This window comes from Panthera leo, chromosome A2 (assembly GCF_018350215.1).
Source record: "Panthera leo isolate Ple1 chromosome A2, P.leo_Ple1_pat1.1, whole genome shotgun sequence".
In the NCBI taxonomy this organism is placed as follows: Eukaryota; Metazoa; Chordata; class Mammalia; order Carnivora; family Felidae; genus Panthera; species Panthera leo.
In genome coordinates, this window is record NC_056680.1 from 62,967,492 (window position 1) to 62,980,906 (window position 13,415).

Consider the following 13,415-nt stretch of genomic DNA (forward strand, 5'->3'; position numbering starts at 1 on the left):
TTGCGAATCAATCTATCTCCTCAAAATTTATTTCCAGAAGTAAGGACATACTCTGCTATGCTAAAGTTTTTTTTTTCCTTTTCCTTCAAAGCAAAATGCAGTATCTCAGGTGATGAGGTCCTTAGAATTCATCTAATAATATGTTATTATTAGATGTTAAGGTTTTCCAGAGAAATAGAACTGATGGGGGATATCCATAGCAAGCTGGAGTTGTGGGAGAGCTGACGTGTAGCTCCAGTCTGAAAGCCAGGAAACATCAAGACCCGGGAGTAGCCTCCTATGTTTCAGTTCGAGTCTGAGGACAGTAAAGAGAGAGACGCCTCAGCTCAGTCAGTCAGGCAGAGGCATTTCCCTCTTACGCAACAATTTGTTCTGTCACATCTTCAATCGAGTGGGTGAGGCCCACCCACACAGGGGAGGGCTGTCTGCTTTACTCAATCTACTTATTCAAATGTTGATCTCATTTAGAAACACTCTCTGTGTCTACACTCAGAATTATGTTTGACCAAAGGTCTGAGCACTTCATGGCCCCATGCTGTCGACACATGGCATTAACCATTGCAAAACCCAAGGGAAAAACCACCACCCAGTAGGTGGTTTAGAAAGCAGAGTTCCAAGCAAGGTTTTCTGGGTCCTTGGAAATTGACTGTCCCACAGGACAATGCTGTTTACTGAGCAGAAAGACTGCAGAGAGGTTGGCCTGCCTAGAACCAACATTTCACTTTCCCCAGCTTAGCCAGATTAAAAAAATACCATCATGCTCTGTTCTCAGTAGGTGTGCCTACCCTAAGAAAGTCCAAGAGATGGCTTTGCACACATGGTCTGAGCAAGAAGACTTTAAACATTAAGTGAATTAGGTACGTGAGTTTTGAGAGGTTGACCTGAGCCCGACTTTGACTCTTAGCAACTGGATCGTCGGCAACAGGTCGGGTTGAGCTGAGACAATGCAACAAAGAAGCCTCAAGGTGACACTGTCCAAGGTGACAGGGAAGTTGTCACCAGACCTGGCTACAAGAAGAAGTCCAGAGAGAGTTTGCAACATCTTAAGAGAAACAGGGACGTTTTATTTTTATTTTTATTTATTTTTGAGAGAGACAGAGCACAAGTGGATGAGGGACAGAGAGAGAGGGAGACACAGAATTGGAAGCAGGTTCCAGGCTCCGAGCTGTCAGCACAGAGCTGCACATGGGGCTTGAACCCACGCACCGTGAGATCATGACCTGAGCCGAAGTCGGATGCTCAACCGACTGAGCCACCCAGGAGCCCCGGGGACACCGAGCTTCTAATTCCTGCCACAAGCTATGCCCTTCTCAGAAAATATTGTGTGTGACACCTCTGTATGTGTTATTTCATTTCAGATTAACAGAGCTGAATTCCATCTGCTTCGTTCAATATCAGAGGAACTCAACCGGTATTTCCTGCTCAAGAGAGGAAAACAAGTTCCTCACATTATCCCCATGTTTGGTTCCTGATTCACTCTGAGTAAAGGATATTTCATAGGACACTTATAGTAGTTGGAAGTTGTAAAAAGACAACATCTCTAACTATGTTACGGAATGGGCTGGGGCAGGAAGGCGTCCAGGGGCATTCTGCTCAGTAGTTTGACTTGGAACCCCACGTTCATTTCTTTTTTCTTCTTATTCACACCTCTGATCTGGGACCAAGCCCATGGAGCCCACTCTTGGACTCTGGGAAGTCTGCCCTGAGAGTGAGGGGACAGGCGGAGTCCAATATGGGTTTTTCCCACTCATTGTTCACCCAGTGAGGCTCTGGAGCCAAAGTCAGGAAATGGTCCAGCCCAGGATGAAAGGTAGGTAGGAATCGCAGAAATGATAGTGGTTTCGCCATTCAGAGCTAGATCAGTCATCTTGTCCTCCTGAAAAGCTCCCCCTTTCCGTTTACTCCTCTCACTTGACCAGTACCTCTCCTCTCTCCACCTTTACCCCAGAATGTGGACCCCCATGAACTCCGCCTATCTCTATTTCTGTTGAGAGTAGGGTGGGAGAGTAACAGGTGGGAGAATTTCTTTTCCTGCAACCAGAATGCACAGATCTGGGGGCCCCAAGGAATAGAAGCAAGTGGTCTCACTCACTCACATATTCAGCTCTTACTTACCATTCGCGTATACTTGACCTTGGAGCTTGGGAAGCCATAGCTAATTAGAAAAGAATTCTTCCATCAAGAGTCACGGTCAGTCCTGTTATCATGAAACTTGAGACTGCCCTGGCCCTTTTTTTTGGTGGGGGGAGGAGTCTCATTCCACAAAATTGACAGAGTTCCTATTCCGAGATCGGCAATTCCAGATCTCAAGGGGACATTGGGTAGCTGCTCGTAAGATGTCACCAGTGAGGACTCTAAGGTATGGGACTCAGAGGATTCTCTGTCATGCTTCATGGTCCTTCCAATCCATCATTCATGATCAATGGGAGATTCAGCAGTGCAATAAAGTCCTGGGATTCTGGGGGAAGGAAGGATTGGATGCCCTCTCCATGAAAATGCCACCACTGTGCTAGCATAACAAGATGGGGGCATGATGGCTGGTGGGAGAAGCAAGCTCTGGTGGGCATCCTTGGCCACATGTCTTCCTGCAGGGAATGTAGCAACTACGTCTTAGGTCAGTTGATGTTTTGTCCCTCTTCCCATGATAAGAAATGCATGTGGCCCTGATGGACATTTGCATATGCTCTGTGTTGGACAGGAAGATTCCTTGACTTGAGTGGCATGCAAGAATGGACAGAGTAGGCTGAAGGGTGGGTTGTGGAAATGTTCTGCACATGCCTCCCTCCCCTGGTGCTGTTCTCTGCCCTTGCCCATCTCACTTTCTGATTGGGGGATTCTCCCTGCCTCCCTTGGTAGGCTCAGCCAAGGGGAGGCACGGACTCTTCCTGGCCTCACTGGAAAGTTCTAGCTGTGACTGCTTCCCTCCTCCCTTCCTCACCTCCAGGGAAACCATGTCACGTCCCCCACCTTGTAAGAGCTTCCTGGTGTTACTGGTTGTCTCAGCATTACATCCTGGGATTCGTCTGTGGTGTTATGTATAGCTGGAGTTCCTTAAGTGTCACTGCTATTGTATCTTCCATTGCTTGCATAAAGCACAGTTTGTCCCCTCTGTTGTTGATGGGCATCTAGATTGTTCATAGCTCTTGGCTCTTAGAGCTGGAGTACCCTGCTATGAGCATTCTTGGACGCGGTCCTTGGTGACAGACATTTCTGCTCGGTGTATAACTGAGAATGGGGTTTGGAGGACGTGGGTGTGCCTGCTGTAAAATTTAGCTGATGCTGTTGAAGAATCTGCAAAGAGTCCCTTTCTTATGAATCCTATCTTGGTTCTGTACGTTGTAAAAGGGCAATGCTTGCTCTATGGTGTAAGATCTAGCAATCGATCATGTCCACTCATTAGTAGTAGTTTCTTTTGACTCTTTTTACATAAGCTACCATATTGTCTATGAATGACACACTTTTGTTTCTCCATATACACTTTTTTGCTTGTTTATTTTGAGAGAGAGAGAGAGAGAGCGAGCAGGGGAGAAGGACAGAGGGAGAGAGAGAATCTCGAGCAGGCTCTGTGCTGTCAGCACAGAGCCCGACATGGGGCTCGATCTCATGAACTGTGAGATCATGACCTGAGCCAAAATCAAGAGTTGGCTGCTTAACTGACTGAGGCATCCCTCTGTATACAATATGTATACTATCCCAACCCCTGCCCTTCTGCCTGGGCTGAGGGCTCCTGAGATCGCTTCCCATATCTGAAGAAAGTTTTTAGGAGTTTATCATAGAGTACGATGTTTGTAGGATTTTTTTGTGTAAAGTTTACTGAGGAAGGTGTGTTAAAAGCTCTCAGTATGATTGTGTATGTCTCCCATTTTGATTACATGAGCTCCCCTGGTGCCGGTGTTTGTGTGATACGTTGTTCATATTCTTACGTTTTACAAGTGTTTCTTTCTTTTAAATTTTTTAAATCTTTATTTATTTTTGAGAGAGAGACAGAGTGTGAGCGGGGAGGGGCAGAGAGAGAAGGAGACACAGAATCTGAAGCAGGCTCCTGGCTCCAAGCTGTCAGCACAGAGCTAGACACAGGGCTTGAACTCACGGACCGTGAGATCATGACCTGAGCTGAAGTGGGACGCTCAACCAACTGAGCCACTCAGGCACCCCACAAGTGTTTCTCAAGACAGCAAATAGCTTGGTGCTTTAAAGTCCAACTCTAACATCGTTGTCAAAATAAAAAAATAAAATACAAAATAAGATAAGATAAAATAAACGAAGATAAGATAAGATAAAATCATTGTCTCTAGAGTGCTTGGTGTATTTATTAATACACTGATTAATAATCATTGATTAAAACCACTGATATGTTGGGGGTTTAAATCTATAATTTAGCTTTCTGTTTGAGCCATCCCTGCTATCTTTCTTTCCCCCTTTTTTCTTCCATTCTTTTGGACCACTTGCTTTAATTCTCCTGCATTAGCTTGTCTATTCTCCACTCTGTTAGTATTCCTTAATAATTACTCTGAGATCAAGTGTGTACCATCTGTTCATCATATTTATGTTATTTGACATTTAAATCCTTTTCCCAGAATAGTTCGTTGGATTCCTGCCTTACTTGTTGGGTATTTTAATTATGCATGTTACATAATGTATTATGTTATATTATTATTTAATGTATGTTACATAATAATAAATGGGGCAAGAAATTATTACGTTAATATAAAGGAACTCTTTTTTAAAAATTATTTTAATGTTCATTTATTTTTGAGACAGAGTGAGAGTGGGGAAGGACAGAGAGAGAGAGAGAGAGAGAGAGAGAGAGAAAATCCGAAGCAGGTTTTAGGCTCTGAGCTGTCTGCACACAGCCCCACTCAGGGCTTGAACCTATGAATTGTGAGATCATGACCTGAGCCGAAATCGGACGCTCAACTGACTGAGCCACCCAGGTGCCCCAATAAGGCCCCACATTTAAACATAAGCCCCCAGACCCCATGGCTGTGCACTCACCACCACCTGTTTTATTAGTAAGCCTGGATGAGATTTCTAAGGCCTTAAAAAAATCTTGTCTAGCAGCCCACTTCTGACACTGGCTGTGCTGAATGTACGGATTTGCTTTTTTTTTTTTTTTTTAATATTATTTATTGTCAAATTGGTTTCTATACAACACCCAGTGGTCATCCTAACAGGTGTCCTCCTCAAAGCCCATCACCCATTTTCCCCTCTCCCCCAGGCTTATCAACTCACAGTTTGTTCTCAGTATTTAAGAGCCTCTTATGGTTTGCCTCCCTCCCTCTCTATAACTCCCCCCCCCGGCCCCGCCCTCCTCCATGGTCTTCTGTTAAGTTTCTCAGGTTCCACATATGAGTGAAAACATATAGTATCTGTCTTTCTCTGACTTATTTCACTTAGCATAATACCTTCCAGGTCCATCCACATTGCTGCAAATGGCAGGATTTCATTCTTTCTCATTGCCAAGTAGTATTCCACTGTATATATAAACCACATCTTCTTTATCCATTCGTCAGTCGATGGACATTTAGGCTCTTTCCGTAATTTGGCTATTGTTGAAAGTGCTGCTATAAACATTGGGGTACAAGTGCCCCTATGCATCAGCACTTCTGTATCCCTTGGGTAAATTCCTAGCAGTGCTATTGCTGGGTCATAGGGTAGCTCTATTTTTAATTTTTTGAGGAACCTCCACACTGTTTTCCAGAGTGGCTGCACCAGTTTGCATTCCCACCAACAGTGTAAGGGGGTACCTGTTTCTCCACATCCTCGCCAGCACCTATAGTCTCCTGTTTTGTTCATTTTGGCCACTCTGACTGGCGTGAGGTGATACCTGAGTGTGGTTTTGATTTGTATTTCCCTGATGAGGAGCGACGTTGAGCATCTTTTCATGTGTCTGTTGGCCATCTGGATGTCTTCTTTGGAAAAGTGTCCATTCATGTCTTCTGCCCATTTCTTCACTGGATTATTTGTTTTTTGGGTGTGGGGTTTGGTGAGTCCTTTATAGATTTTTGATACTAGCCCTTTATCCAATATGTCATTTGTAAATATCTTTTCCGATTCCATCGGTTGCCTTTTAGTTTTGTTGATTGTTTCCTTTGCTGTGCAGAAGCTTTTCATCTTGATGAGGTCCCAGTAGTTCATTTTGGCTTTTGTTTCCCTTGCCTTTGGAGATGTATTAAGAAATTGCTGCAGCTGAGGTCAAAGAGTTTTTTTCCTGCTTTCTCCTCTAGGGTTTTGATGGTTTCCTGTCTCACATTCAGGTCCTTCATCCATTTTGAGTTTACTTTTGTGTATGATTTAAGTAAGTGGTCTAATTTCATTCTTCTGCATGTTGCTGTTCAGTTCTCCCAGCACCATTTGTTAATGAGACTGTCTTTTTTCCACTGGATGTTCTTTCCTGCTTCATCAAAGATTAGTTGGCCATACATTTGTGGGTCCAATTCTGGGGTCTCTATTCTGTTCCATTGATCTATGTGTCTGTTTTTGTGCCAGTACCATGCTGTCCTGATGATTACAGCTTTGTAGTAGAGGCTAAAGTCTGGGATTGTGATGCCTCCTGCTTTGGTTTTCTTCTTCAATATTACTTTGGCTATTTGGGGTCTTTTGTGGTTCCTTACAAATTTTAGGATTGTTTGTTCTAGCTTTGAGAAGAATGCCGATGAAGTTTTTATTGGGATTGCATTGAATGTGTAGATGGCTTTGGGTAGTATTGACCTTTTAACAATATTTATTCTTCCAATCCATGAGCACAGAATGTTTTTCCATTTCTTTGTGTCTTCTTCAGTTTCCTTCATAAGCTTTCTATAGTTTTCAGCATACAGATCATTTATATCCTTGATTAAGTATATTCCTAGGTATTTTATGTTTCTTGGTGCAATTGTGAAAGAGATCGGTTTCTTTATTTCTCTTTCTGTTGCTTCATTATTGATGTATAAGAATACAATTGATCTCTGTACACTGATTTTGTACCCTGCAACTTTGATGAATTTATGTATCAGTTCTAGCAGACTTTTGGTGGAGTCTGGTGGGTTTTCCATGTAGAGTATCATGTCATCTGCGAAAAGTGAAAGTTTGACTTCATCTTTGCCAATTTTGATGTCTTTGATTTCATTTTGTTGTCTGAAGGAACTCTTCTTTAAAAGTTGTTGCATCACTCAGCATTTCCTTTTTACATTTAAAATATTCTGCCCTTTATGAATTGTTTTCCTGCAGATCCAGTGACAAGTTCTCTCAATTTGTGACTGAAGATGTTCTACTTCATGTTCATTTTTAAAATTGATTTTCACTAGATATGGAATTCTAAACTGGTAGTTACATTTTCTCAGCACTGTTAAGATATGATTCCATTATTTTTTTCTTAAGGATTCCAATGTTTCTGAGAAAATCAACTGTCAGCCCAATTTTTACTTTTGTTTTCTGACTCCTTCTATAATTTGTGTGTGCCTTTGTTTTTAGTGTTTTTATGATCAACCTAGAATACTGGCAAACCCCACCTCCCCCACACACCCTTCATTATACTTTCTTAGAGATTTTTGAGTTTTGGCTTACTAAAGTTCATAAGTTCTAGAAAGTTCTTATTCTTTATCTTTTCAAATGCTCATAGTTTTGCTCATGGAATTCTGTAGGTCTCTTACTTTTTTTTAATGTATTTTCCCTACTTTTGTCTTTCTATACTTCTTTCTGAATATTTTCTTTTGATCTATCAAGTAGTTTGCTGATTTTTTCTTTGTGTTTGTTTAATCTGTGAATTCAATCACTCTTGGCTATTTTAAAATCTTTAGCTAATAACTCTTACTTATGAGTTCTTATATTAACTTTAGTTTGTTTCCTTTGAGTCTCACTTGAGTGTTTCTGGTTATTTTTAACTCTGTTCCATAAAGTATGAATTTGAAAAATTATTTGTGAAACATAATTTCCAGCTTAGGAAAATGCTATCTTTCTTTGGAAAGAGTTTGTTTTGCTTTTGCCAGGTAGCTGACAAAATGGTGATCTGGCCACTGTAGCCTATTTTCATGGAAGCCAGACAGTTTGAGGCTAGTTTCTCATCTTGGGAGGATATGTACCCTCTGGCTCCCATTCAGAGGGTAAGATGGTCTTAGCAGTGCTCCATTGGAGATCCTCAGCTGCTCACGCTCTCCCCCTGGGCATTCACAACTGTGAAATCACCACGAGCCACTTTTCTTCTCAGACTTCACGATGGTACAGGGAAAAACAACTCCAAATGTAGGGCTGAAAATCCCGGGCTGCTCCTTCTCCTGCACTTAAGTGACTTCTCAGTATTCCAGTGCTTTTGGTAAATTTGTCGAGACATATGTTTGCCGGTAGTTTTGAAAGTCCTCATCGGAGCAGCAGATCCAAATCACCCGGTCTACCATTACCTGAAGCACAGGCAAGTCTAAATGATGTGTTTTTTCATGTACTGGACCCACTGAGTCTGTGGTCTGTCATAGACACCACGTCCTATTCATGTTTGCTTCGGGATCAAGGACAATTCCTGGGACTTTGTGGGCATTCCACAAGTGTGTACAGAAAGTGATGGAGAGAAACAAAGGAGAAAGGAGAGAAGAGTCATCAAACATTTCCCAGGAGGCTCACAGGAAATCATTTCTACCATCATTCAAAGGGAATGTAATCCCTTTTCCTGGCTAATGCCAGTGTAACTTTGTGCCGGAAGCAGATTCTTCCTCACCGTACAGCACAGAGCTGTCGCTCTCTACACATCCTGTCTTTTGAAACGTCTCTGACCCTCACAGCTTACTTGTCATCAGTTAAGGGTCCAAGCTTTGAGATTTATTTCACATCTATAATTAGTCCTATAAAGAAGACAAGTGTCTGAAACCCGAGACTACCTTTCGTTTGCACATAATTGTGCGCTTGGGAGATGTTAATACTATTTTTGCAAGCCTTTAAGAATAGAGTGAAGTGTGTCAATATTATTGAGGAAACAGTCTTGCTTTGTGGCACGGGTGTGAAAACTAGATGGATGTCCTTGAAAAGGAAAAGTACCTGAGTCCTTTTTCCACTGAAGTATCATAATTTTCCCCCTATTCGTTTAGCAGGTGTCAAACCCTTTTCTCATAATAAGTCTTTTCTGATTTACTCCTTCTGTTTTGTGGTGTCATTCCCCCTTCAAAGCTCAGGAGTGCTCGCAACACCCTGTGGCAAAGGAGAGTTCACTCGATAAGCAATAGCAGTTAAAAGTCTACAGTTTGAGGAGCTGAAATAAGGTTTGAGTTTGTGTTTTAATCAATAGGGAGGGTACAGGTAACATGGTTATATTTGCAACATCCCTGACTTAATCAGTGAGTTAAAATGGTTCTGCTCTTTTAAAGCCGTAATTCAAAAAACACCCTAAGGTCTTTAAAGATTCTATGACATGACGCTCATAAACTTTTCATTTTCTGGAATCAAGAGATGCCTCCAGCACACTTTGACTGATAGGTTTCTACATTTCAAGTACCCATTTGGTACCTAACTCACTCCTGGCCGTCAGGCTCCCATGCCATAACTCTGCCAGGCGTGCGTGAAAAACTACAGCCTCGGAATGTTCAAATCGGAGGAGGAAAGAATTTAACCGTTTCCTAACACCATGGCACCATCCGCTGAGAGCCCGGACCTGTGCCAGGTGACACGGCAACAAATGTGGGAACGCATGCAATCACTCATTTGTGTCACAGGTGTGTATGAAATATCTTCTCTGTCTGTGGAAAAGATGGGAGCTTTTCTGAGCAGGCGACACCTGAGCTCAGGCTAAATGATAAACTGGAAGCAGCCGTGGGAAAACCAGGGCGTTGGAGAGAAAGGACGGTTTAAGCAGGGAGGCCAGTGGTTCGAGGAACAGGACGGACAGATACCGTCATGGGCATCCTGGGTGCCGTGAGGAAGGATGGCAGCTGAGGGAAGCCTAGGAAAAGAGGGTCCAAGAGAAATGGGGAGATGAGGAACTTTTAAAATCTGGGGTCCTCCTTGCATTTGAAAAGGTCCCTCTGGGGGGAAGAGGTTTTGTAGGGGGTACTAGTGGGGTTACAGCAGTGCATGAGTGAGTGACCACGGTGGTTTGGGCTGGACTAACTGGGCTGATGGGCAATTTCATGCGTCACCAGGCTAGACCAGGTGTTCGGTCAGGCATTATTCTAGATGTTTCCGTAGAAGGTGTTTTCTTTTTCAGAGGAGATTAACATGTCAATCAGTGGGCTTGGAGTAAAGCAGATGGCCCTCCACAACATGGGTGGGTCTTGTCCAATCAGGTGCCGGATTTAGGAGAAAAGATTGAGGTCTTCCAAGGGGGATCTCTGCCTCTAGACTCAGGCTGCACTATTAGCTCTTTCGTGGCTCTGCAGCCTTCTGCTCTGCCCTGCAGATGTGGGCGTGGCCCCCACAATCACAGGAGCCAATTCTGTGTTTCTTTCTACACCCCTGTGCACAGACTGCTGGTTCCATTGCCTGGCTGAAACGAATGGTTACATTCATGCGGAGGAAGATGATATATTTAAGAGATCTGGGGGTTAAAACCACAGATATTGCTGAGATACCGAAAGCAAGCTTGGTTCCCATATTTGAGCATGAGCAGAAGGGAAGTCAATGACATAATTCCCTGATAACAGTTGTGACAGTGGCGGTGGATGGGGGTGGGTAGGGGTGGGTGGAGGTGTGTGGGATGGGTGAGGGTTGGTTGGGGTGAGGGGTGGTGGGGGTGGGGCACCATCAGTAGGGGTGGGGGCCATCAGTGGGGGGTCAGTGGGGTAGGGATGAATGGGGATTGCTGGAGGCAGTGGGGATTTTGGAGGTTGGGGAAGTGTTATAAATTTGTACCAGACACATGGAGTTTGAAATGCCCATCATTCCCCATTGAAATGAAGATATCGCAGGAAGATGCTTACACAGAGAGACATCCTTGGGGCTTTGGGAGAGCGTGGTATTGTACATCCAATACCATGGGTTCAGGTCTTGGCTTTGCCATTCCCACAATCTGAACAGATTACTTAGATCTGTTGACCCCCCCTTCCTTTTTGTAAGTTTGAGATAAGAGTAAGATCTATGCCCCAGAGTAGCTTTGAGATAACTTTGCAAAAATGTGTATTTTTAACAGTTATTTATTTCTTTATTTAGAGAGGGAAAGCACAAACAGAGGAGGGGCAGAGGGAGAGAGGGAGAGAGAGAATCCTAAGAGGCTTCACGCTGTCTGTGCAGACCCTGAACTTATGAACTGCAAGCTCATGACCTGAGCCAACGTCAAGAGTTGGATGCTAAACCGACTGAGCCACCCAGGTGCCACCCCAAAATGTGTATTTCAGCATAGGAAGATTGCAGGGCCATGTAAATGTCAGTGACATGTGCATAAGAATGTTTGTTTGATGAAGGCGGGAGCGCGGGGTGGTGTTATTGCTGGTGGTGTTCATCATTCATTAAATGCTACAGGTTAAACATGGAGTTTGCACATTTACAAATTTAGACTAGAGCAGGATCGTTAGGAAGGCACTGTGTGATGACAGACCTCCGGGCATCGCGCCATTTCTGCTTTCCCCGCGGAGACCAGGCAAGTGAGAACCGCCTACACAGCAGTGGGTGGCCAGCCCAGCATGGGACTTCTCCAGTGCTCTGCAGTGAAGGACCCTGTTCCCTTGTTTTATTCCTCAGCCTAGGATGGAACAACGCTTTTTTTTTTTAAACATTTATTTTTTGAGAGACAGAACGTGAGTGGGGGAAGGGCAGAGAGAGAGAGAGGGAGGCACAGAATCTGAAACAGACTCTAGGCTCTGAGATGTCAGCACAGAGCCCCACGCGGGACTCCCGACTCACGAACCTGGAGATCATGACCTGAGCCAAAGTCGGACGCTTACCCCACTGAGGCCTCATGGATCAACACTTTTAAAACAGTAAAATAAAGATGAAACACTAGAAACAATTTTAAAAACAAACAAAATCATACTATAAGCCCTCAAGATTTATTAATCAATGTCCATACTATTAGTCTGTGAAATGACTCTACGAGCTTCCGAATGCTTTGTCTCAGATGTTTGCGTTTGTGTAGGTGTGGAACCCATAACAAGTAATTCACCCGCTGGGAGCCCTGGGACATTAACTGAGCGGCATCACCTTGGAAACAATTCTCAGGCTTATTTGAGGCACACACCCGAGGAACAGACAGAATGCATTAGAGGGAAGCTGGGAGCTGTGGTAATTTTGGTACGAAGAGGCAGGTGACCCTATGTTTTTGCCCAGGGCTCAGGCCTGGGGAACTCAAGCCTCACGAATCTTGCTGTGTGGTCAAAACCCATGTCTGAGATGTAGGGGGAGGGTGGGAGGGTCAGGAGTCCTGTGTCTGAACATTACCTGCTGGTGTGTTGGTATGTTGCTTTTGTCTGGGATCCTGGCAAAGAACGGGAAGAGAAAGAGCAAAGGGTGTCCTGAGCACAGGCCAATTTGGCAGAAACTTCCGGCTTCGTCTCTCTTGAAGAGACACAATAAAAGGCAATTAAATCTGCATGTTGGAGACCTGGCTTTATGCCGTAAAGAGCCAAGCTTCCTGACCCGAGATAAGCATGGAGATCTGGTGACCCCAGCCCAGCCCAGGGGGCCAGCGCGGGGTCAGGGGATCAAGGATGAGCAGCACAGCTCTGAGGACAGATGCTTTACAGCCCCTATTTTCATAGTTGACTTTGTTGGTTCTAAGGAACTACATTGTTGACTGATTAATTTTTTTGAGTTTTTTCATTTATTTTGAGAGCGACAGAGACAGCACGAGCAGGGGAGGGGCAGAGAACATGGGAGAGAGAGGATCCCAAGCAGACTCCGTGCTGCTCACTGCAGAGCCTGGTGTGGGGCTCGACTTATGAACCGCGAGATCATGACCTGAGCCGAAACCAAGAGTCAGACACTCAACCGACTGAGCCACCCAGGCGCCCTGACTAATTAAATTTTAATTATGAGAATCACCCTTATAAGATGCTGACAAGTAATAACACTTTCTCTGCAAGACGATTTTGCTCACTAAGAAAGGAAAAGGTGAGGGGCACCTGGGTGGCTGAGTCGATTAAGCCACTGGCTCTTGATCTCAGCTCAGGTCATGATCTCAGGGTCTTGAGTTCCATGCTCAGCACGGAGCCTATATTAAACAGAAAAGAAATGGAAAAGGTTAATTGCTTGAGCCCTCAGAACAATAAGAGATTTGAGAAGAAAAGTAGGTAACCAAGGTGGTTAGCCTGGGAGTAGGGCCAGGGAAGGTTAATTTTGCCCCTGGCACGCTGGGCAGGCCACCAACAGGGAATCAGTTTCCTGTAGCTTCTAGAGTCAGGGACAAATTCCTGGCGGACTTTGCAGAGCTCACACTCTGAAGGGGTTTGGATCTGTGCCTGGTCAAGCACAGATCCGGTCACCATGTCCAGAAACCTTGTCTAAGCTACTGTTTGTTTGTTTAT